Below are 24,036 nucleotides of genomic sequence, written 5' to 3' on the forward strand. Positions count from 1 at the left end.
AAACCCTGCACCTGCTTGAAGCAGGCGTAAGGATTGACGCAGCATTGGACAGATAGGGCCCCCAGAGCATTGCTCGAGCTGCGTCACGCTTGCGACGCAACTCCAGCAATGAGCCGCGTTTACGGCACCGCATCCAGTGCATCCCTGCTGATATAACGAGATGGTCCAATTATTGTAAATCTGCCCCCTCAGAGTTCTTCCCCACTTTTCTGTTGTTGCTTTAATTGTCCAATCAACAGAGAAGGCACTACCAAGTATTCTTCTAAGGATGCAATTTTTTTTTTTTTTTGTAAAAATATACTTTATTTAAAAATATTTGTCAGGTTTACATTTTAAGCAATCCCTTATATTTGGGTGCTGTACATTTAACCATTCTCAAAGAAGCGCATCAGGCTATCTTTGGTGGTTTTCCATCAAGATTTCTAATTTTACCCATCCAGACCAACTCCTGATTTTCCAGGTTTCCTTTGCCCACTCTTGTCCAAATCTATGGGTGTCTATGCACATGTAAGAGAACATTTTAGTGAAAACAAGTTTTTGGCATTCTTTTTCCGTGATTGCTTGGTGTTTGTACAGGGAAAGGTTCCTGTTTTCCCACATCGCCTCTTTCACGCAGTTTATTATTCTCCATAGTGTCCTTTCTTTATTTGCATTGCAATTCATGCCCAACCCATATAGAACCAGTTCATAGGACAGGGATGCCTGTCCTGTTAATTCTTTAATGAGCTGTCCCATTGCCTTCCACATGCTTTGTGCTCCGCCGCAGTTCCAAATGAAGTGCATCAGGGATTCATCTGCTGCACAGCCTGGTGTTGGGCATCTTGCTGTTTTTGCCAGTTTCCTTGCATGTTGGAATTGTTTCACAGGGATACCATCATCCATGCCAAGTCTTTCTGGGAGTTTGTCAAGTCTTTGTGGTTCACCATCTCCCAAACCTTTCCCGATTGCTTCTCTGATAAGTTGTTTACCATTGTCACTGAGTCTGTTTCTTTCAGTTCTTTGCTTAAGGCCATCTGGGGTGTGATGTCCTTCGCTTGAATTTGTCTCTCTTCCAGCTTCTTGAAGAAAGGCTTGATGCCTTTGTACGCAGGGGGTGGTTCTAGTAAAAAAGGCTTTGTATTGTCCAGATTACATATGCCCTCTCTTGATAAGATGAAGCTTGTAGCAAACAGAGTGTAGGCAGCCACATGTGAGTCTTTCTTTGCATTCCCCAGTATGTTTTTAACAAAATGTGACATCAGGAAGTCATGGAGGTGTGGCAGGTCTTTCCCTCCTTTTGTGGGTAGTTTGAAAACTGTGTCTCTTTTTAGTTTTTCAATTTTTGACCCCCAAAAGAAGTTTGCAAAAAGTCTTTGTGTCACTTTTGTCCACCTGTATGACGGAGGGAAAATCATGGCAATAAACATCAGGATTGGTAGACATATTGCTTTCAGCACCAAGACTTTCCCTTCCAGGGAAAGTTTTCTTGTCGCCCAGAGCGCCATTTTCTGCTTGAGCTTTGTCTGGATCTTCTCCCAGTTTATTTCTCCCTTCATGTCCTGTGAAAAAAGAATCCCCAGTATTTTTACTGGGTCTTTGGAAGGTTTCACTGGCAGCTGAGGCAGTTTGTCCCACTGTCCCACCGTCATGCAGTGTGTTTTCTCCACATTCACCTGTAGCCCAGCTGCTAGGGAAAAGAGTTGGGTTATAAGGAAAGTTCTTTTTATGGATCTAGCGTCAGTGCAAGCAATGGTGACATCGTCCATGTATGCTACACATTTGACCTGTTTGCCTTGGCTGCCCGGTACCAGAGGGCCAGTTATGCACTTGTCCTTCCTGATAGCACATAGGAGAGGTTCAATTGCACATACAAAGAGTGCCGGTGATAAGGGGCATCCCTGCCTGACCCCTGATTCAATGTGGAACCCCTCAGATAGTGTACCATTTATAAGGACCTGGCTTTCACATCCAGTGTATATTAAGCCAATAGTTTGGATGAAACCTTCTGGGAATCCCATTTTCCTGAGCACTTTGAAAAGGTATTCATGACTTAGGGAGTCAAAGGCTTTCTGGAAATCAAGGGCCAAGATAGCTAGTGGATTCCCCCTGTCTTTCGCTAACCACAAGGTGTCTCTAATGATGGTCAAGCTGTCCCAGATTTTCCTTCCTGGGACCGCACATGTTTGGTCTGGGTGCACGATGGAGGCCAGTACCTTTCTGCATCTTCCTGCCAGGACTTTACTTAGGATCTTACTGTCCACATTCAAGAGGGTGATTGGCCTCCAATTGTTGATGTCCAGCTTGTCCCACTTTTTCTCCAGCAGTTTGATGATGCCCTGTGGAAAGGAGGAAAGGAGGGGGGTAAAACATTTTTTTCCAAGCATTCTTTCAACAGACTCCAAAAATCCTTTGCAATAAGCCCCCAGAAAGCTTGGTAAAACTCCCATGGAAGGCCGTCTTGCCCAGGGGCTGATCCTTTTGGGGCTTCCTGAATGACTTGGAATAGATTTCTTCTCCTGAAATGGGGGTGGTTAGAAAATGTTGTTCCTCTTGGGATAAAGAGCTCTGCAAAGACCCTAGAAAATCTTCACATGCACTTATATCTGATGGCTCTTTTTTGTACAATTGGGAAAAAAAGGCTGTTGTTATTTTCCCTACTTTCTCTGTGCCCTTTTGTGTTTGTCCATTTGTGTCTTTCAGTTCGATCATTACCTTTTGCACTTGCTGTGCCTTTTTGAAAAAGAACCTTGAGCACTTTTCATCTTCCTCAAAGATCTTGACCCTGGAGTTAAAAATGTGTTCTTTCCCTCGTTGTTTCAGCCATTCTTTCAGTTCTGTTTTTGTTTTTTCTCTTTCCTCCCCTACTTCCATTCCACCCCTTTCCAGGTTTTCTAGCGTGATTATTCTTTGTTGTATTTCATCAAATTTTTGAAACTTTTCCTTGCTTTTGATCATGCTCTGTTTTCTGAAAAAAAGTTTTGTTTGTTTTTTTACCTCTTCCCACCATTCTGCTAAGGATGGGAAACTTTCCTTTCTGGTTTTTAAGTTGTTGTACATATCACTGTAATTTTTACATATATTTTCCTCTTGTAATAACAAGGTGTTCATTTTCCACACACCCCTCCCCATTTGACACATGTTTGAGATTTCAACAGTTGCTTTCAAGATTTGGTGGTCTGACATACCACTCTCGTTTGTTTCATAATTCCTTGCTTTTATATTTTTGGAGGTGAAAATGAAATCAATTCTTGATTTGACTTTGCCACTTTCTGCTTCCCATGTGAACCTTTGTTTTGACCCTGATTTTGCCCCTGTATCTGACAGTTGCAAATCTTTACACATGTTTTTGAGACATTCTGCAGACTTATCAATTTCTTAACAATTTTTCTTGCCACATCTGTCTGTGGGGTTTATGATGCAGTTGAAATCCCCTGTTAACACCATTGGGGTTGCACCTGCAATAAAAAGTGGGAGCATTTCAAACAGGGACATTCTTTCATTCTTGTCGGTTGGTGCATAAATATTACAGACCTTAAAGGTGGTGTTTCTGTATTGTATGGTGACCATCATAGCCCTGCCTGGCTGTATGATTTTAGTATCAAGGATTGACATTTCTTTGTTTTTTATGAGAATGCCTATTCCAGCATTCTTGTTTCCACCCCCAGACCATTTGGAGGGGCCTTCTTCCCAATATTTGGATATGTGACTGTAGTCCGTGGAGTGGGGAATTGCACATTCCTGTAAACATATAATGTCCCCTTTTTGTACTTTGCAGAGCTCAAACACTGACGCTCTTTTCACTTGTGAGCCCGTTCCTCGGGCATTCCATGATATGATGTTAAACATTATATTTGCAATGGTGATTACTTTGCACGATATACAATACATGTTAAACCTGAACATTTTCAAAGCTCAATGGCGGCCAGATGCTGTCACATATTTGCTGACTGCTTTCACTATTTTGCGTCTCTTGCCCGCCAATTTCTTGTGCTCCCCCAAAGTATGGGGACTGTAGAAAAAGGTCTTTGTGGGGGGTTACTCCTACCTCTTGTGAGAATAAGCTATATCCTAGGGGGCAGATTTATGAAGGACTTGCGCCGCCAGTGCGTCACTTTTTCCCATGTTAAAAGTGACGCATCGGCGGCGCAAGTCCTTCATAAATCTGCCCCTAGGTCTTCTGAGTCTGAGAGGTCCCCTAATACACTATACCTGGACCCTGAGCAGTTCTCTCTTGGTAGAGTTTTCTTCCTATTTTCTTTCTGTTCTGTTGCGGCCGGACCACTTGGGTCTGCCGTTTGTTTTTTAATTTTGATTTTATTTCTTTTTTTAACCATCTGCATTTGGCCCTCGGTGGTTTTTGTTTCCTCTTCTGAGGAGGTCTGTTCTTCTCTTTCCCTTTTTTCCTGTGCCCTGTCCTTGGCTTCTTTGATGATGTTATATATATCTGTAGGGATAAGAGTACAATCTGAATCTATTTCCCTGTCTTCTACTTGTGAGTTTATGTCTGACATCCCTTTAACTTTCTTTTCACTTTCCACTGTTTCTGTCACTAGAGTCTCCTCTACTACCTGTGTACTTTCCTTGGTTTGTTCCTGTTCTGCCTGTGGGGTAGGGGTAGGTTCAACCTGTATTACTTGTTTTTTTATGTTGGGTGTTTCCCCGGTGCCTCCATCACTAGCTGTCTTAAAGATTAATGGTGCCAGTACTGCGGCATAAGGTTTATTATCCCCTGGCTGGTGATGTTTGGCAGCTGCAGATGCCGCATATGAGAATCTTTGCTTTGGGCATGCTCTATAAAGGTGCTCTTTGGATCCACATAGGTTACATGATTTGGGGGCATTACATTCGGTGTGTTTGTGGCCTATGTCCCCACAGAACTTGCAACTCTCATTTTTGCATTCTTCTTTAAGGTGGCCAAAACTTAAACAGTTCCTACAATATTGTGGTTGGCTTGGGTAGTTTAAATAGCCTCTGTTTGGGCCCAATGCAAAGGTTTGTGGGAGGTGGGTCACTCCCCCAGCGGGGTTTGGTTTAAGGATCACAAAAAACTTCCTCTTGCCATTCCAGATTCCAAACTTATTTCTCTGTAATATACCTCCCCTCACCTTTGCGCAAAACCGGTTTTAAAAACATTCAATCTCCCATGTAGACACATGGGCATTATACATATGGACAACTACTGGCACCTCCTTTGCTGCTGTCTTAGCAGTAATTTTTACCCCCTTGAGGTTCTCATGTGAACACATGAGTGACACTCCCTGTAAAAAAAATTCATATTTCAGCTCTGTAAAAAACGTGATTTCAAAAAAACCTCTATCTTTGTTTTGCTGTACACATTTTAAATCCTTAGCAGTACATTTGAATACTTTTTCAAGTATTTCCTTCACTACATACTCTAGATCCTTAGTACCTCTGTACTCTTCCTCTATTTCGATTTTAAATGCAAGCTCCCCATACTGGAGCATTTGTTTTGCCATCTTATCTGTGCACTTTCTCCCTGTGCTTAGGGCAACATTTTGGCTCTGTGATCTTAAGCCCTCTGTGGCCGAGCCCCGTGATTGCCCACACAAGTTTACACCAAGTTCAAAGTCAGAGTCCAAAAGTCTCTCGTTTTCCCAGGGATGCAGTGCCCTTCTGTCTGCCACTCGCTTTAAGTCAGAAGTGAGCCGAGGTGCCGTCGAGGAGCGCTCTGGGTGGAATGTGGGGAGTGGGCCTGAGCCGAGGCGCCGTCGAGGAGCGCTCTGGGTGGAATGTGGGGCGTGGGCCTGAGCCGAGGCGCCGTCGAGGAGCGCTCTGGGTGGAATGTGGGCCTGAGCCGAGGCGCCGTCGAGAAGCGCTCTGGGTGGAATGTGGGCCTGAGCCGAGGCGCCATCGAGGAGCGCTCTGGGTGGAATGTGGGGCGTGGGCCTGAGCCGAGGCGCCATCGAGAAGCGCTCTGGGTGGAATGTGGGGCGTGGCCCTGAGCCGAGGTGCCGTCGAGGGGCGCTCTGGGTGGAATGTGGGGCATGGGCCTGAGCCGAGGCGCCGTCGAGGAGCGCTCTGGGTGGAATGTGGGGCGTGGGCCTGAGCCGAGGTGCCGTCGAGGAGCGCTCTGGGTGGAATGTGGGGCGTGGGCCTGAGCCGAGGCGCCGTCGAGGAGCGCTCTGGGTGGAATGTGGGCCTGAGCCGAGGCGCCGTCGAGGAGCGCTCAGGGTGGAATGTGGGCCTGAGTCGAGGCGCCGTCGAGGAGCGCTCTGGGTGGAATGTGGGGCGTGGGCCTGAGCTGAGGCGCCGTCGAGGAGTGCTCTGGGTGGAATGTGGGGCGTGGGCCTGAGCCGAGGCGCCGTCGAGGAGCGCTCTGGGTGGAATGTGGGCCTGAGCCGAGGCGCCGTCGAGGAGCGCTCTGAGTGGAATGTGGGCCTGAGTCGAGGCGCCGTCGAGGAGCGCTCTGGGTGGAATGTGGGGTGTGGGCCTGAGCTGAGGCGCCGTCGAGGAGCGCTCTGGGTGGAATGTGGGCCTGAGCCGAGGTGCCGTCGAGGAGCGCTCTGGGTGGAATGTGGGGCGTGGGCCGAGGTGCCGTCGAGGAGCGCTCTGGGTGGAATGTGGGGCGTGGGCCTGAGCCGAGGCGCCGTCGAGGAGCGCTCTGGGTGGAATGTGTGGGGCGTGGGCCTGAGCCGAGGCGCCGTCGAGGAGCGCTCTGGGTGGAATGTGGGCCTGAGCCGAGGTGCCGTCGAGGAGCGCTCTGGGTGGAATGTGGGGCGTGGGCCTGAGACGAGGCGCCGTCGAGGAGCGCTCTGGGTGGAATGTGGGGTGTGGGCTTGAGCCGAGGCGCCGTCGAGGAGCGCTCTGGGTGGAATGTGGGGCGTGGGCCGAGGTGCCGTCGAGGAGCGCTCTGGGTGGAATGTGGGGCGTGGGCCTGAGCCGAGGCGCCGTCGAGGGGCGCTCTGGGTGGAATGTGGGGCGTGGGTCTGAGCCGAGGTGCCGTCGAGAGGCGCTCTGGGTGGAATGTGGGGCGTGGGCCTGAGCCGAGGTGCCGTCGAGGAACGCTCTGGGTGGAATGTGGGGCGTGGGCCTGAGCCGAGGTGCCGTCGAGGAGCGCTCTGGGAGGAATGTGGGCCTGAGCCGAGGTGCCGTCGAGGAGCGCTCTGGGTGGAATGTGGGGCGTGGGTCTGAGCCGAGGCGCCGTCGAGGAGCGCTCTGGGTGGAATGTGGGGCGTGGGTCTGAGCCGAGGCACCGTCGAGGGGCGCTCTGGGTGGAATGTGGGGCGTGGGCCTGAGCCGAGGTGCCGTCGAGGAGCGCTCTGGGTGGAATGTGGGGCGTGGGCCGAGGTGCCGTCGAGGGGCGCTCTGGGTGGAATGTGGGGCGTGGGCCTGAGCCGAGGCGCCGTCGAGGAGCGCTCTGGGTGGAATGTGGGCCTGAGCCGAGGTGCCGTCGAGGAGCGCTCTGGGTGGAATGTGGGCCTGGGCCGAGGTGCCGTCAAGGGGCGCTCTGGGTGGAATGTGGGCCTGAGCCGAGGTGCCGTCGAGGGGCGCTCTGGGTGGAATGTGGGGCGTGGGCCTGAGCCGAGGCGCCGTCGAGAGGCGCTCTGGGTGTAATGTGGGGCGTGGGCCTGAGCTGAGGTGCCGTCGAGGGGTGCTCTGGGTGGAATGTGGGGCGTGGGCCTGAGCCGAGGCGCAGTCGAGGAGCGCTCTGGGTGGAATGTGGGGTGTGGGCCTGAGCCGAGGTGCCGTCGAGGGGCGCTCTGGGTGGAATGTGGGGCGTGGGTCTGAGCCGAGGCGCCGTCGAGGGGCGCTCTGGGTGGAATGCGGGGCGTGGGCCTGAGCCGAGGCGCAGTCGAGGAGCGCTCTGGGTGGAATGTGGGGTGTGGGCCTGAGCCGAGGTGCCGTCGAGGGGCGCTCTGGGTGGAATGTGGGGCGTGGGTCTGAGCCGAGGCGCCGTCGAGGGGCGCTCTGGGTGGAATGTGGGCCTGAGCCGAGGTGCCGTCGAGGAGCGCTCTGGGTGGAATGTGGGCCTGGGCCGAGGTGCCGTCAAGGGGCGCTCTGGGTGGAATGTGGGCCTGAGCCGAGGTGCCGTCGAGGGGCGCTCTGGGTGTAATGTGGGGCGTGGGCCTGAGCTGAGGTGCCGTCGAGGGGCGCTCTGGGTGGAATGTGGGGCGTGGGCCTGAGCCGAGGTGCCGTCGAGGAGCGCTCTGGGTGGAATGTGGGGCGTGGGCCGAGGTGCCGTCGAGGGGCGCTCTGGGTGGAATGTGGGGCGTGGGCCTGAGCCGAGGCGCCGTCGAGGAGCGCTCTGGGTGGAATGTGGGCCTGAGCTGAGGCGCCGTCGAGGGGCGCTCTGGGTGGAATGTGGGGCGTGGGCCTGGGCCGAGGTGCCGTCAAGGGGCGCTCTGGGTGGAATGTGGGCCTGAGCCGAGGTGCCGTCGAGGGGCGCTCTGGGTGGAATGTGGGGCGTGGGCCTGAGCCGAGGCGCCGTCGAGGAGCGCTCTGGGTGGAATGTGGGGCGTGGGCCTGAGCCGAGGCGCCGTCGAGGGGCGCTCTGGGTGGAATGTGGGGCATGGGCCTGAGCCGAGGCGCCGTCGAGGGGCGCTCTGGGTGGAATGTGGGGCGTGGGCCTGAGCCGAGGCGCCGTCGAGGAGCGCTCTGGGTGGAATGTGGGGCGTGGGCCTGAGCCGAGGCGCCGTCGAGGAGCGCTCTGGGTGGAATGTGGGGCGTGGGCCTGAGCCGAGGCGCCGTCGAGGGGCGCTCTGGGTGGAATGTGGGGCGTGGGTCTGATTAGGGGAAGAATCCCGAGTGGGAACCCAGGGAAGGCAGGACCAAGACTCAGGGCAAGGGTCTCTCTGCACCTCAAAACGGGGATGCACTCGAGTGGAAGTGCGAGCCCCCACTGATGTTTGCGGTGGTATTTGTTGGGGGATGGAAAGGGGCTTCCTGCCCAGTGCTACCAAAGGGAGAGAGTCCTTTCTCTCTCGCGTGGCCACCGGCCACCCTCCGAGTGAAAAACGGGTCCCCGACTCACCTCACTTGATGGTTCACAGCTCCGGCCCTCCAGGGACCAAAAGGGGCACTTGTTGAACATGTAATCGTCATCATTATTGCTTCTGTTGTTTATTTCCATGCCAGTACGTCACCGTGTTCCATCCAATGCCTGTGGAGCTATATATGTGACGTCATAGCTGTCATCTAGCACATGACAGCTATGACGGCAGCTTGTTGTTTGATTTTCCTCTGGCTCCCCGCGGGCCTTTATCCCCAATATACACGACTATAATTCATCTCCGCGAGGTGTTGTTATTGGCCCCCACTACAGTACTGCCGGGGGTGGGGGCACCTCACAGGGGTCAAGGGCCCGACGCGCTCACGCAGCAGTGGCCCTACCTGGCTCACAGCCCAGGTTTCCTCGACGGCGTGACGGTGAAGCACCCTCTACAGGGACAGGCTACAGACGGTACATTCTCTACTCTGTCCACCCGACGGCAAGGACAGGATACAGCATCCATGGCAGAGTCTACTCAGGACAGAGGTGAGGGACCCGAAGGCATGCACTAAATACAGCAATTTGTTAACATGCTTTGTAAGGTCCACCCCGGAGCATCAGGAGCTCCCCTAGCAGGGGGTAGATAGCAGACCCTGCTCTGGGAGGAGTAACGTTTAATAGATGACTGACTGAGAAGAGGGGTGCAGAGAGGGATCTGGTTTATTCCAAGCCCCATCCAGTGAAGATGTAGTGGCAAGAAGAGGTATTTGCATTTCTGCCCTGCAACGGACACCAGAGCTCGACGCCCTGGCAGTGGAGGGCAGGTAGGGGCAGTGACAGGCAGGTAGGGGCAGTGGGGGGCAGGTAGGGGCAGTGGAGGGCAGGTAGGGGCAGTGGCGGGCAGGTAGGGGCAGTGGAGGGCAGGTAGGGGCAGTGGCGGGCAGGTAGGGGCAGTGGAGGGCAGGTAGGGGCAGTGACAGGCAGGTAGGGGCAGTGGCGGGCAGGTAGGGGCAGTGGAGGGCAGGTAGGGGCAGTGGCGGGCAGGTAGGGGCAGTGCAAGGATTTCAGTAGCGCAGGCGGGTAGTGCAAACAGTATGCATGGGAGGGGGTGGGCCAGGTGGATAGCAGGGACACCAGCAGGTATCTACAAGGCCTTCAACACCCACTCCACTCAAAAGCAGCCGGTGTGGAAGGACAAAGCAGGATGCACCGCACAGCACACACGGACTACAACTCCCACTCCACTCAAAAGCAGCCGGTGTGGAAGGAAAAAGCAGGATACACCGCACAGCACACACGGACTACAACTCCCACTCCACTCAAAAGCAGCCGGTGTGGAAGGAAAAAGCAGAATGCACCGCACAGCACACTCGAACTACAACTCCCACTCCACTCAAAAACAGCCGGTGTGGAAGGAAAAAGCAGGATGCACCGCACAGCACACACAGCCTACAACTCCCACTCCACTCAAAAGCAGCCGGTGTGGAAGGAAAAAGCAGGATGCACCGCACAGCACACACGGCCTACAACTCCCACTCCACTCAAAAACAGCCGGAGTGGAAGGAAAAATCAGGATGCACCGCACAGCACACACGGACTACAACTCCCACTCCACTCAAAAGCAGCCGGTGTGGAAGGAAAAAGCAGGATGCACCGCACAGCACACACGGCCTACAACTCCCACTCCACTCAAAAGCAGCCGGTGTGGAAGGAAAAAGCAGAATGCACAGCACACACAGCCTACAACTCCCTTTCCACTCAAAAGCAGCCGGTGCGGAAGGAAAAAGCAGGATGCACCGCACAGCACACACGGACTACAACCCCACTCCACTCAAAAGCAGCCGATGTGGAAGGAAAAAGCAGGATGCACCGCACAGCACACACGGCCTACAACTCCCACTCCACTCAAAAGCAGCCGATGTGGAAGGAAAAAGCGGGATGCACCGCACAGCACACACGGCCTACAACTCCCACTCCACTCAAAAGCAGTCGGTGTGGAAGGAAAAAGCAGGATGCAACGCACAGCACACACGGGCTACAACTCCCACTGTACACGTCGAAGTGGCCGGTCACCTGTGGACTGCGGCAGCGAAAGCAAGCAGCATCTCGCCAACCTCTTAAGACACAGCAGAAGCCTTTCATGATCGTGGCCTCCCCCTAGCATGCACCTCACCCGATGAACAGTGCCTAGACGCCGGCGCAGCGCTTCATAAAGGTTATTATTGTAGCACACGAGACAGCTCTCATGGTCTCACTTCACCAGATGGTGAATAGTGAGACTAGTAAAATATAGGGCAAGGGAGACACTTCTAGGCGTGGCTGGTCCAAACAGATACTCTTGATGTTGAGGTTCAGTCTGCTGCCGGTGCTCGCCAGGTAGAGAGCGAGAGGTGCAGGACGAAACATTCGTGTCCAAGGTTCATGCAATTGTGGTCAAGTGGAGAAGCCAAGGTTTGGATCACACCCTTTAGACATAAGCTCATCAACATCGCCTTTTACTGATCACCTTAAATGATGTACATTTAGGGGTCACCTGGGGTGGGGACAGTGCCCCCTGAGAGCCCCCCTCCATGCAGGCCGAAGCAACAAACTCTGAGTTCCAGAAACAAAGTGGGGACTGTAGGAAAAGCACCCCCTTGAGTCTGCATGAACATGCCACAGACTGGCCAGCACAGACTTCATTGCATGTCTACAAATAACAAATCCCTCGATTCATGCAGCCCTTCGAGGCTCTAGCTTGCTGCATGAGTTCTTACCAACAGGAGCTAATAACAAGATCAAGCAAGCATTTGCAAACCCAATGGTGCTAGCCTTGCAAGAGGGTGGAACTCTTAGTTTTATTGGAAGCATGTGTCACAAACTGAAAACAAATGATAAACACTGCCCCCATGTGCTTGCAATAAAAATGTGCAGTGTAAAAACAGCAACTCGTGGTTGTTTTACTAGTGATGTTTTACAAATGCCAATGCTTTCAGTTCTCAGAGGCATTTTATCATTTCTTAAGGAAACCACACTTAACCCAGCACTTAAACTGCAGGCAGCTGAAATGGCACTTCACAGAAGCTAGTTGGAACACGAGACAGAAAAAAAATGCAATCAAAAACAGAATTCTATGTTTGATGTTATGAAGGACCGTGCTTGTTTTTGCCTTTATGGTGCAATCATCCATATGAAGGTTTACACAGGAGTGGTGCAGCCATATGAGAGTACTAGGCAGTCACCTACGACACAAGCTAACTGAGTCGCCAGAATATATCTAAAGAACCCAGTTCCAGAAATTAAAAGAGACACAAAAACTGGGGCACATACTGCATGGTCTGCCTATGGAGATAGGGTTCATTACCATGCACCCATGTGTGGGCTACACAGAAAGACAGTGAGTGGAGCGGCCACACTGAAGACTGCCGAAGGGCATCTAGACTCCAATCCACTCATCTCCATATGACCAAAGTGTGGGCTTCGGAGCAAAGAGCTTATCTCCCAGCCCGTACTTCTCCCAGATGCAAAAAAAAAAACCACACTGGAGCACCTAGACAATATTTACCACCTGCCAAGCCACCCTCTTCATGTACCATTTGCAATGGCAAAAGTTGGCTCTTTCTTTTGAACTTTACGCTTGCCAAGTTGTGCTACACTGAAGAACACGGGTGCAAAGTCAGGGCATCCCAAATGTGCCATTTACACATCAGAAAATAAAAAACAAACTATGCGTAATCAGAACAGAGTCTGGTAAAAGAGGTTTCATGTTGTCAGGGGACTTCGTTTTCTGCTCACAGAGCGCCCAGCTCCCGGGACAGAACTGTATTCTTTGCTGCAGTCTCCCACAAATAGGACACGCATATCCCAACACCCATAACAAGAGCTCCAGCACACACACCACTCACACTGGACAAAAGTAACTCCCTGGTCAGGACAGGTCATCTTTGAGAGAGTCAATGGACGGCAAAGCACGCAGTCTTCCAGCATCTGTGGACACTTGGTGGTTCAACAAGTACCGACTGGTATATATCGGTCAGTGTTGCCGAAGTGTGAAGATTAGCCAGCCCTAAATACTGACCCGGTGATCTCCATTGTGACAGCTGGTGTAAGCAAGCAAGAGTGAGAAGGGACACGCCTGCCCTCCCTAGCTTGAGGAATGCACGCACTTACACATGTAGACAAGAAGGGCACAGCAAAGTGGGAACAATTCACGCATTTGATTTAAAACAAGCCCGGCCACGAATAAAGCTACAGCGTCCGCGAGTGGTACACGTATGCTTGCGAGACGCTGCTCATTACAGCAAACCATAGGCCGGAAGTCCCGCGAGTGGTGCACGAGCACTTGTGAGCCGTTGCACATAACAGCAAGCAATATGGCGGAAGTCCAGAGCGATTCCAAGAGGTAATTTTTCCTAGAGCAGCGCGTGTGCGCTGCCTAGGCAAGACCTAAAAAGGGAGTGACAGAAGGTCACACGGATGGCAGGGGTTCAAAGGTCAGTTATGGCTCCAAAGTGAGCAGAATAGACGATCTGGTACCTCTCAACTGTCAACAGTGTCTCTATGGTTACACATTATTCAGCTTCTTGAGACCCTCATGGGTATGTAGTGTGTTATTATGAACACAACTTTGTTAACATTGATGATAGAGTGCCTCATAGTTCCACTATGATGCCCCTCTCACAGGAGTGGTGACATTGATGATAGAGTGCCTCATAGTTCCACAATAATGCTCCTCTCACAGGAGTGGTGACATTGATGATAGAGTGCCTCATAGTTCCACTATGATGCCCCTTTCACAGGAGTGGTAACATTGATGATAGAGTGCCTCATAGTTCCACAATGATGCCCCTCTCACAGGAGTGGTAACATTGATGATAGAGTACCTCATAGTTCCACAATGATGCCCCTCTCACAGAAGTGGTAACATTGATGCTAGAGTACCTCATAGCTCCACAATGATGCCCCTCTCACAGGAGTGGTAACATTGATGATAGAGTACCTCATAGTTCCACAATGATGCCCCTCTCACAGGAGTGGTAACATTGATGATAGAGTGCCTCATAGTTCCACAATGATGCCCCTTTCACAGGAGTGGTAACATTGATGATAGAGTGCCTCATAGTTCCACAATGATGCCCCTCTCACAGGAGTGGTAACATTGATGATAGAGTGCCTCATAGTTCCACAATGATGCCCCTTTCACAGGAGTGGTGACATTGACGATAGAGTGCCTCATAGTTCCACAATGATGCCCCTCTCACAGGAGCGGTAACATTGATGATAGAGTGCTCATAGTTCCACTATGATGCCCCTCTCACTGGAGTGGTAACATTGATGATAGAGTGCCTCATAATTCCACAATGATGCCCCTCTCACAGGAGTGGTAACATTGATGCTAGAGTACCTCATAGTTCCACTATGAAGCCCCTCTCACAGGAGTAGTAACATTGATGATAGAGTGCCTCATAGTTCCACAATGATGCCCCTCTCACAGGAGTGGTAACATTGATGATAGAGTGCCTCATAGTTCCACAATGATGCCCCTCTCACAGGAGTGGTAACATTGATGCTAGAGTACCTCATAGTTCTACTATGAAGCCCCTCTCACAGGAGTGGTAACATTGATGATAGAGTGCCTCATAGTTCCACAATGATGACCTTTCACAGGAGTGGTAACATTGATGATAGAGTGCCTCATAGTTCCACAATGATGCCCCTTTCACAGGAGTGGTAACATTGATGATGGAGTGCCTCATAGTTCCACAATGATGACCTTTCACAGGAGTGGTAACATTGATGATAGAGTACCTCATAGTTCCACAATGATGCCCCTCTCACAGGAGTGGTAACATTGATGATAGAGTGCCTCATAGTTCCACAATGATGCCCCTTTCACAGGAGTGGTAACATTGATGATAGAGTGCCTCATAGTTCCACAATGATGCCCCTCTCACAGGAGTGGTAACATTGATGATAGAGTACCTCATAGTTCCACAATGATGCCCCTCTCACAGGAGTGGTAACATTGATGCTAGAGTACCTCATAGCTCCACAATGATGCCCCTCTCACAGGAGTGGTAACATTGATGATAGAGTACCTCATAGTTCCACAATGATGCCCCTCTCACAGGAGTGGTAACATTGATGATAGAGTGCCTCATAGTTCCACAATGATGCCCCTTTCACAGGAGTGGTAACATTGATGATAGAGTGCCTCATAGTTCCACAATGATGCCCCTCTCACAGGAGTGGTAACATTGATGATAGAGTGCCTCATAGTTCCACAATGATGCCCCTTTCACAGGAGTGGTGACATTGACGATAGAGTGCCTCATAGTTCCACAATGATGCCCCTCTCACAGGAGCGGTAACATTGATGATAGAGTGCTCATAGTTCCACTATGATGCCCCTCTCACTGGAGTGGTAACATTGATGATAGAGTGCCTCATAGTTCCACAATGATGCCCCTCTCACAGGAGTGGTAACATTGATGCTAGAGTACCTCATAGTTCCACTATGAAGCCCCTCTCACAGGAGTGGTAACATTGATGATAGAGTGCCTCATAGTTCCACAATGATGCCCCTCTCACAGGAGTGGTAACATTGATGATAGAGTGCCTCATAGTTCCACAATGATGCCCCTCTCACAGGAGTGGTAACATTGATGCTAGAGTACCTCATAGTTCCACTATGAAGCCCCTCTCACAGGAGTGGTAACATTGATGATAGAGTGCCTCATAGTTCCACAATGATGACCTTTCACAGGAGTGGTAACATTGATGATAGAGTGCCTCATAGTTCCACAATGATGCCCCTTTCACAGGAGTGGTAACATTGATGATGGAGTGCCTCATAGTTCCACAATGATGCCCCTTTCACAGGAGTGGTAACATTGATGATAGAGTGCCTCGTAGTTCCACAATGATGCCCCTTTCACAGGAGTGGTAACATTGATGATAGAGTGCCTCATAGTTCCACAATGATGCCCCTTTCACAGGAGTGGTAATATTGATGATAGAGTGCCGCATAGTTCCACAATGATGACCTTTCACAGGAGTGGTAACATTGATGATAGAGTACCTCATAGTTCCACAATGATGCCCCTTTCACAGGAGTGGTAACATTGATGATAGAGTGCCTCATAGTTCCACAATGATGACCTTTCACAGGAGTGGTAACATTGATGATAGAGTACCTCATAGTTCCACAATGATGCCCCTCTCACAGGAGTGGTAACTTTGATGATAGAGTGCCTCATAGTTCCACTATGATGCCCCTTTCACAGGAGTGGTAACATTGATGATAGAGTGCCTCATAGTTCCACAATGATGCCCCTTTCACAGGAGTGGTAACATTGATGATAGAGTGCCTCATAGTTCCACAATGATGCCCCTTTCACAGGAGTGGTAACATTGACGATAGAGTGCCTCATAGTTCCACAATGATGCCCCTTTCACAGGAGTGGTAACATTGATGATAGAGTGCCTCATAGTTCCACAATGATGACCTTTCACAGGAGTGGTAACATTGATGATAGAGTACCTCATAGTTCCACAATGATACCCCTCTCACAGGAGTGGTAACATTGATGATAGAGTGCCTCATAGTTCCACTATGATGCCCCTCTCACAGGAGTGGTAACATTGATGATAGAGTGCCTCATAGTTCCACAATGATGCCCCTTTCACAGGAGTGGTAACATTGATGATAGAGTGCCTCATAGTTCCACAATGATGCCCCTTTCACAGGAGTGGTAACATTGATGATAGAGTGCCTCATAGCTCCACGATGATGCCCCTCTCACAGGAGTGGTAACATTGATGATAGAGTGCCTCATAGTTCCACTATGATGCCCCTTTCACAGGAGTGGTAACATTGATGATAGAGTGCCTCATAGTTCCACTATGATGCCCCTTTCACAGGAGTGGTAACATTGATGATAGAGTGCCTCATAGTTCTACAATGATGCCCCGTTCACAGGAGTGGTAACATTGATGATAGAGTGCCTCATAGTTCCACTATGATGCCCCTTTCACAGGAGTGGTGACATTGACGATAGAGTGCCTCATAGTTCCACAATGATGCCCCTTTCACAGGAGTGGTGACATTGACGATAGAGTGCCTCATAGTTCCACAATGATGCCCCTCTCACAGGAGTGGTAACATTGATGATAGAGTGCCTCATAGTTCCACAATGATGCCCCTCTCACAGGAGTGGTAACATTGATGATAGAGTGCCTCATAGTTCCACAATGATGCCCCTCTCACAGGAGTGGTAACATTGATGATAGAGTGCCTCATAGTTCCACAATGATGACCTTTCACATGAGTGGTAACATTGATGATAGAGTACCTCATCGTTCCACAATGATGCCCCCTTCACAGGAGTGGTAACATTGATGATAGAGTGCCTCATAGTTCCACAATGATGCCCCTCTCACAGGAGTGGTAACATTGATGATAGAGTGCCTCATAGTTCCACAATGATGCCCCTTTCACAGGAGTGGTAACATTGATGATAGAGTGCCTCATAGTTCCACAATGATGCCCCTTTCACAGGAGTGGTAACATTGATGATAGAGTGCCTCATAGTTCCACAATGATGCCCCTCTCACAGGAGTGGTAACATTGATGCTAGAGTACCTCATAGTTCCACTATGAAGCCCCTCTCACAGGAGTGGTAACATTGATGATAGAGTACCTCATAGTTCCACAATGATGCCCCTCTCACAGGAGTGGTAACATTGATGATAGAGTGCCTCATAGTTCCACTATGATGCCCCTCTCACAGGAGTGGTAACATTGATGATAGAGTACCTCATAGTTCCACAATGATGCCCCTCTCACATGAGTGGTAACATTGATGATAGAGTGCCTCATAGTTCCACAATGATGCCCCTTTCACAGGAGTGGTAACATTGATGATAGAGTGCCTCATAGTTCCAATGATGCCCCTCTCACAGGAGTGGTAACATTGATGATAGAGTACCTCATAGTTCCACAATGATGCCCATCTCACAGGAGTGGTAACATTGATGATAGAGTGTCTCATAGTTCCACTATGATGCCCCTCTCACAGGAGTGGTAACATTGATGATAGAGTGCCTCATAGTTCCAATGATGCCCCTCTCACAGGAGTGGTAACATTGATGATAGAGTGCCTTATAGTTCCACTATGATGCCCCTCTCACAGGAGTGGTAACATTGATGATAGAGTGCCTCATAGTTCCACAATGATGCCCCTCTCACAGGAGTGGTAACATTGATGATAGAGTGCCTCATAGTTCCACAATGATGCCCCTCTCACAGGAGTGGTAACATTGACGATAGAGTGCCTCATAGTTCCACAATGTTGCCCCTCTCACAGGAGTGGTAACATTGATGATAGAGTGCCTCATAGTTCCACTATGATGCCCCTCTCACAGGAGTGGTAACATTGATGATAAAGTACCTCATAGTTCCACTATGATGCCCCTCTCACAGGAGTGGTAACATTGATGATAGAGTGCCTCATAGTTCCACAATGATGCCCCTTTCACAGGAGTGGTAACATTGATGATAGAGTGCCTCATAGTTCCACAATGATGCCCCTCTCACAGGAGTGGTAACATTGATGATAGAGTACCTCATAGTTCCACTATGATGCCCCTTTCACAGGAGTGGTGACATTGATGATAGAGTGCCTCATAGTTCCACAATGATGCCCCTTTCACAGGAGTGGTAACATTGATGATAGAGTGCCTCATAGTTCCAATGATGCCCCTCTCACAGGAGTGGTAACATTGATGATAGAGTGCCTCATAGTTCCAATGATGCCCCTTTCACAGGAGTGGTAACATTGATGATAGAGGGCCTCATAGTTCCACAATGATGCCCCTCTCACAGGAGTGGTAACATTGATGATAGAGTACCTCATATTTCCACTATAATGCCCCTTTCACAGGAGTGGTAACATTGATGATAGAGTGCCTCATAGTTCACAATGATGCCCCTCTCACAGGAGTGGTAACATTGATGATAGAGTGCCTCATAGTTCCACTATGATGACCCTCTCACAGGAGTGGTAACATTGATGATAGAGTACCTCATAGTTCCACTATGATGCCCCTTTCACAGGAGTGGTAACATTGATGCTAGAGTACCTCATAGTTCCACTATGAAGCCCCTCTCACAGGAGTGGTAACATTGATGATAGAGTACCTCATAGTTCCACAATGATGCCCCTCTCACAGGAGTGGTAACATTGATGATAGAGTGCCTCATAGTTCCACTATGATGCCCCTCTCACAGGAGTGGTAACATTGATGATAGAGTACCTCATAGTTCCACAATGATGCCCCTCTCACATGAGTGGTAACATTGATGATAGAGTGCCTCATAGTTCCACAATGATGCCCCTTTCACAGGAGTGGTAACATTGATGATAGAGTGCCTCATAGTTCCAATGATGCCCCTCTCACAGGAGTGGTAACATTGATGATAGAGTACCTCATAGTTCCACAATGATGCCCATCTCACAGGAGTGGTAACATTGATGATAGAGTGTCTCATAGTTCCACTATGATGCCCCTCTCACAGGAGTGGTAACATTGATGATAGAGTGCCTCATAGTTCCAATGATGCCCCTCTCACAGGAGTGGTAACATTGATGATAGAGTGCCTTATAGTTCCACTATGATGCCCCTCTCACAGGAGTGGTAACATTGATGATAGAGTGCCTCATAGTTCCACAATGATGCCCCTCTCACAGGAGTGGTAACATTGATGATAGAGTGCCTCATAGTTCCACAATGATGCCCCTCTCACAGGAGTGGTAACATTGACGATAGAGTGCCTCATAGTTCCACAATGTTGCCCCTCTCACAGGAGTGGTAACATTGATGATAGAGTGCCTCATAGTTCCACTATGATGCCCCTCTCACAGGAGTGGTAACATTGATGATAAAGTACCTCATAGTTCCACTATGATGCCCCTCTCACAGGAGTGGTAACATTGATGATAGAGTGCCTCATAGTTCCACAATGATGCCCCTTTCACAGGAGTGGTAACATTGATGATAGAGTGCCTCATAGTTCCACAATGATGCCCCTCTCACAGGAGTGGTAACATTGATGATAGAGTACCTCATAGTTCCACTATGATGCCCCTTTCACAGGAGTGGTGACATTGATGATAGAGTGCCTCATAGTTCCACAATGATGCCCCTTTCACAGGAGTGGTAACATTGATGATAGAGTGCCTCATAGTTCCAATGATGCCCCTCTCACAGGAGTGGTAACATTGATGATAGAGTGCCTCATAGTTCCAATGATGCCCCTTTCACAGGAGTGGTAACATTGATGATAGAGGGCCTCATAGTTCCACAATGATGCCCCTCTCACAGGAGTGGTAACATTGATGATAGAGTACCTCATAGTTCCACTATAATGCCCCTTTCACAGGAGTGGTAACATTGATGATAGAGTGCCTCATAGTTCACAATGATGCCCATCTCACAGGAGTGGTAACATTGATGATAGAGTGCCTCATAGTTCCACTATGATGACCCTCTCACAGGAGTGGTAACATTGATGATAGAGTACCTCATAGTTCCACTATGATGCCCCTTTCACAGGAGTGGTAACATTGATGATAGAGTGCCTCATAGTTCCACAATGATGCCCCTCTCACAGGAGTGGTAACATTGATGATAGAGTACCTCATAGTTCCACTATGATGCCCCTTTCACAGGAGTGGTAACATTGATGATAGAGTGCCTCATAGTTCCACTATGATGACCCTCTCACAGGAGTGGTAACATTGATGATAGAGTGCCTCATAGTTCCACAATGATGCCCCTCTCACAGGAGTGGTAACATTAATGATAGAGTGCCTCATAGTTCCACTATGATGACCCTCTCACAGGAGTGGTAACATTGATGATAGAGTACCTCATAGTTCCACTATGATGCCCCTTTCACAGGAGTGGTAACATTGATGATAGAGTGCCTCATAGTTCCACAATGATGCCCCTCTCACAGGAGTGGTAACATTGATGATAGAGTACCTCATAGTTCCACAATTATGTCCCTTTCACAGGAGTGGTAACATTGATGATATAGTGCCTCATAGTTCCACCATGATGCCCCTCTCACGGGAGTGGTAACATTGATGACAGAGTACCTCATAGTTCCACTATGATGCCCCTTTCACAGGAGTGGTAACATTGATGATAGAGTGCCTCATAGTTCCAGTGATGCCCCTCTCACAGGAGTGGTAACATTGATGACAGAGTGCCTCATAGTTCCACTATGATGCCCCTCTCACAGGAGTGGTAACATTGATGATAGAGTGCCTCATAGTTCCACTATGATGCCCCTTTCACAGGAGTGGTAACATTGATGATAGAGTGCGTCATAGTTCCACTATGATGCCCCTCTCACAGGAGTGGTAACATTGATGATAGAGTGCCTCATAGTTCCACTATGATGCCCCTTTCACAGGAGTGGTAACATTGATGATAGAGTGCCTCATAGTTCCACTATGATAACCCTCTCACAGGAGGGGTAACATTGATGATAGAGTGCGTCATAGTTCCACAATGATGTCCCTCTCACAGGAGTGGTAACATTGATGATAGAGTGCCTCATAGTTCCACTATGATGCCCCTCTCACAGGAGTGGTAACATTGATGATAGAGTACCTCATAGTTCCACTATGATGCCCCTTTCACAGGAGTGGTAACATTGATGATAGAGTGCCTCATAGTTCCACAATGATGCCCCTCTCACAGGAGTGGTAACATTGATGATAGAGTGCCTCATAGTTCCACTATGATGCCCCTCTCACATGAGTGGTAACATTGATGATAGAGTGCCTCATAGTTCCACTATGATGCCCCTTTCACAGGAGTGGTAACATTGATGATAGAGTGCCTCATAGTTCTACAATGATGCCCCTCTCACAGGAGTGGTAACATTGATGATAGAGTACCTCATAGTTCCACTATGATGCCCCTCTCACAGGAGTGGTAACATTGATGATAGAGTGCCTCATAGTTCCACTATGAAGCCCCTTTCACAGGAGTGGTAACATTGATGATAGAGTGCCTCATAGTTCCACTATGATGCCCCTCTCACAGGAGGGGTAATATTGATGATAGAGTGCGTCATAGTTCCACAATGATGCCCCTCTCACAGGAGTGGTTACATTGATGATAGAGTGCCTCATAGTTCCACTATGATGCCCCTCTCACAGGAGTGGTAACATTGATGATAGAGTACCTCATAGTTCCACTATGATGCCCCTTTCACAGGAGTGGTAACATTGATGATAGAGTGCCTCATAGTTCCACAATGATGCCCCTCTCACAGGAGTGGTAACATTGATGATAGAGTACCTCATAGTTCCACTATGATGCCCCTTTCACAGGAGTGGTAACATTGATGATAGAGTGCCTCATAGTTCTACAATGATGCCCCTCTCACAGGAGTGGTAACATTGATGATAGAGTACCTCATAGTTCCACTATGATGCCCCTCTCACAGGAGTGGTAACATTGATGATAGAGTGCCTCATAGTTCCACTATGATGCCCCTTTCACAGGAGTGGTAACATTGATGATAGAGTGCCTCATAGTTCCACTATGATGCCCCTCTCACAGGAGGGGTAACATTGATGATAGAGTGCGTCATAGTTCCACAATGATGCCCCTCTCACAGGAGTGGTAACATTGATGATAGAGTGCCTCATAGTTCCACTATGATGCCCCTCTCACAGGAGTGGTAACATTGATGATAGAGTACCTCATAGTTCCACTATGATGCCCCTTTCACAGGAGTGGTAACATTGATGATAGAGTGCCTCATAGTTCCACAATGATGCCCCTCTCACAGGAGTGGTAACATTGATGATAGAGTACCTCATAGTTCCACTATGATGCCCCTTTCACAGGAGTGGTAACATTGATGATAGAGTGCCTCATAGTTCCACTATGATGCCCCTCTCACAGGAGTGGTAACATTGATGATAGAGTGCCTCATAGTTCCACTATGATAACCCTCTCACAGGAGGGGTAACATTGATGATAGAGTGCGTCATAGTTCCACAATGATGCCCCTCTCACAGGAGTGGTAACATTGATGATAGAGTGCCTCATAGTTCCACTATGATGCCCCTCTCACAGTAGTGGTAACATTGATGATAGAGTACCTCATAGTTCCACTATGATGCCCCTTTCACAGGAGTGGTAACATTGATGATAGAGTGCCTCATAGTTCCACAATGATGCCCCTCTCACAGGAGTGGTAACATTGATGATAGAGTGCCTCATAGTTCCACTATGATGCCCCTCTCACATGAGTGGTAACATTGATGATAGAGTGCCTCATAGTTCCACTATGATGCCCCTTTCACAGGAGTGGTAACATTGATGATAGAGTGCCTCATAGTTCTACAATGATGCCCCTCTCACAGGAGTGGTAACATTGATGATAGAGTACCTCATAGTTCCACTATGATGCCCCTCTCACAGGAGTGGTAACATTGATGATAGAGTGCCTCATAGTTCCACTATGATGCCCCTTTCACAGGAGTGGTAACATTGATGATAGAGTGCCTCATAGTTCCACTATGATGCCCCTCTCACAGGAGGGGTAATATTGATGATAGAGTGCGTCATAGTTCCACAATGATGCCCCTCTCACAGGAGTGGTTACATTGATGATAGAGTGCCTCATAGTTCCACTATGATGCCCCTCTCACAGGAGTGGTAACATTGATGATAGAGTACCTCATAGTTCCACTATGATGCCCCTTTCACAGGAGTGGTAACATTGATGATAGAGTGCCTCATATTTCCACAATGATGCCCCTCTCACAGGAGTGGTAACATTGATGATAGAGTACCTCATAGTTCCACAATGATGACCTTTCACAGGAGTGGTGACATTGACGATAGAGTGCCTCATAGTTTCACAATGATGCCCCTCTCACAGGAGCGGTAACATTGATGATAGAGTGCTCATAGTTCCACTATGATGCCCCTCTCACTGGAGTGGTAACATTGATGATAGAGTGCCTCATAGTTCCACAATGATGCCCCTCTCACAGGAGTGGTAACATTGATGCTAGAGTACCTCATAGTTC

The sequence above is a fragment of the Lissotriton vulgaris genome, unplaced genomic scaffold, assembly GCF_964263255.1.
Source record: "Lissotriton vulgaris unplaced genomic scaffold, aLisVul1.2 SCAFFOLD_1286, whole genome shotgun sequence".
Taxonomy (NCBI): Eukaryota; Metazoa; Chordata; class Amphibia; order Caudata; family Salamandridae; genus Lissotriton; species Lissotriton vulgaris.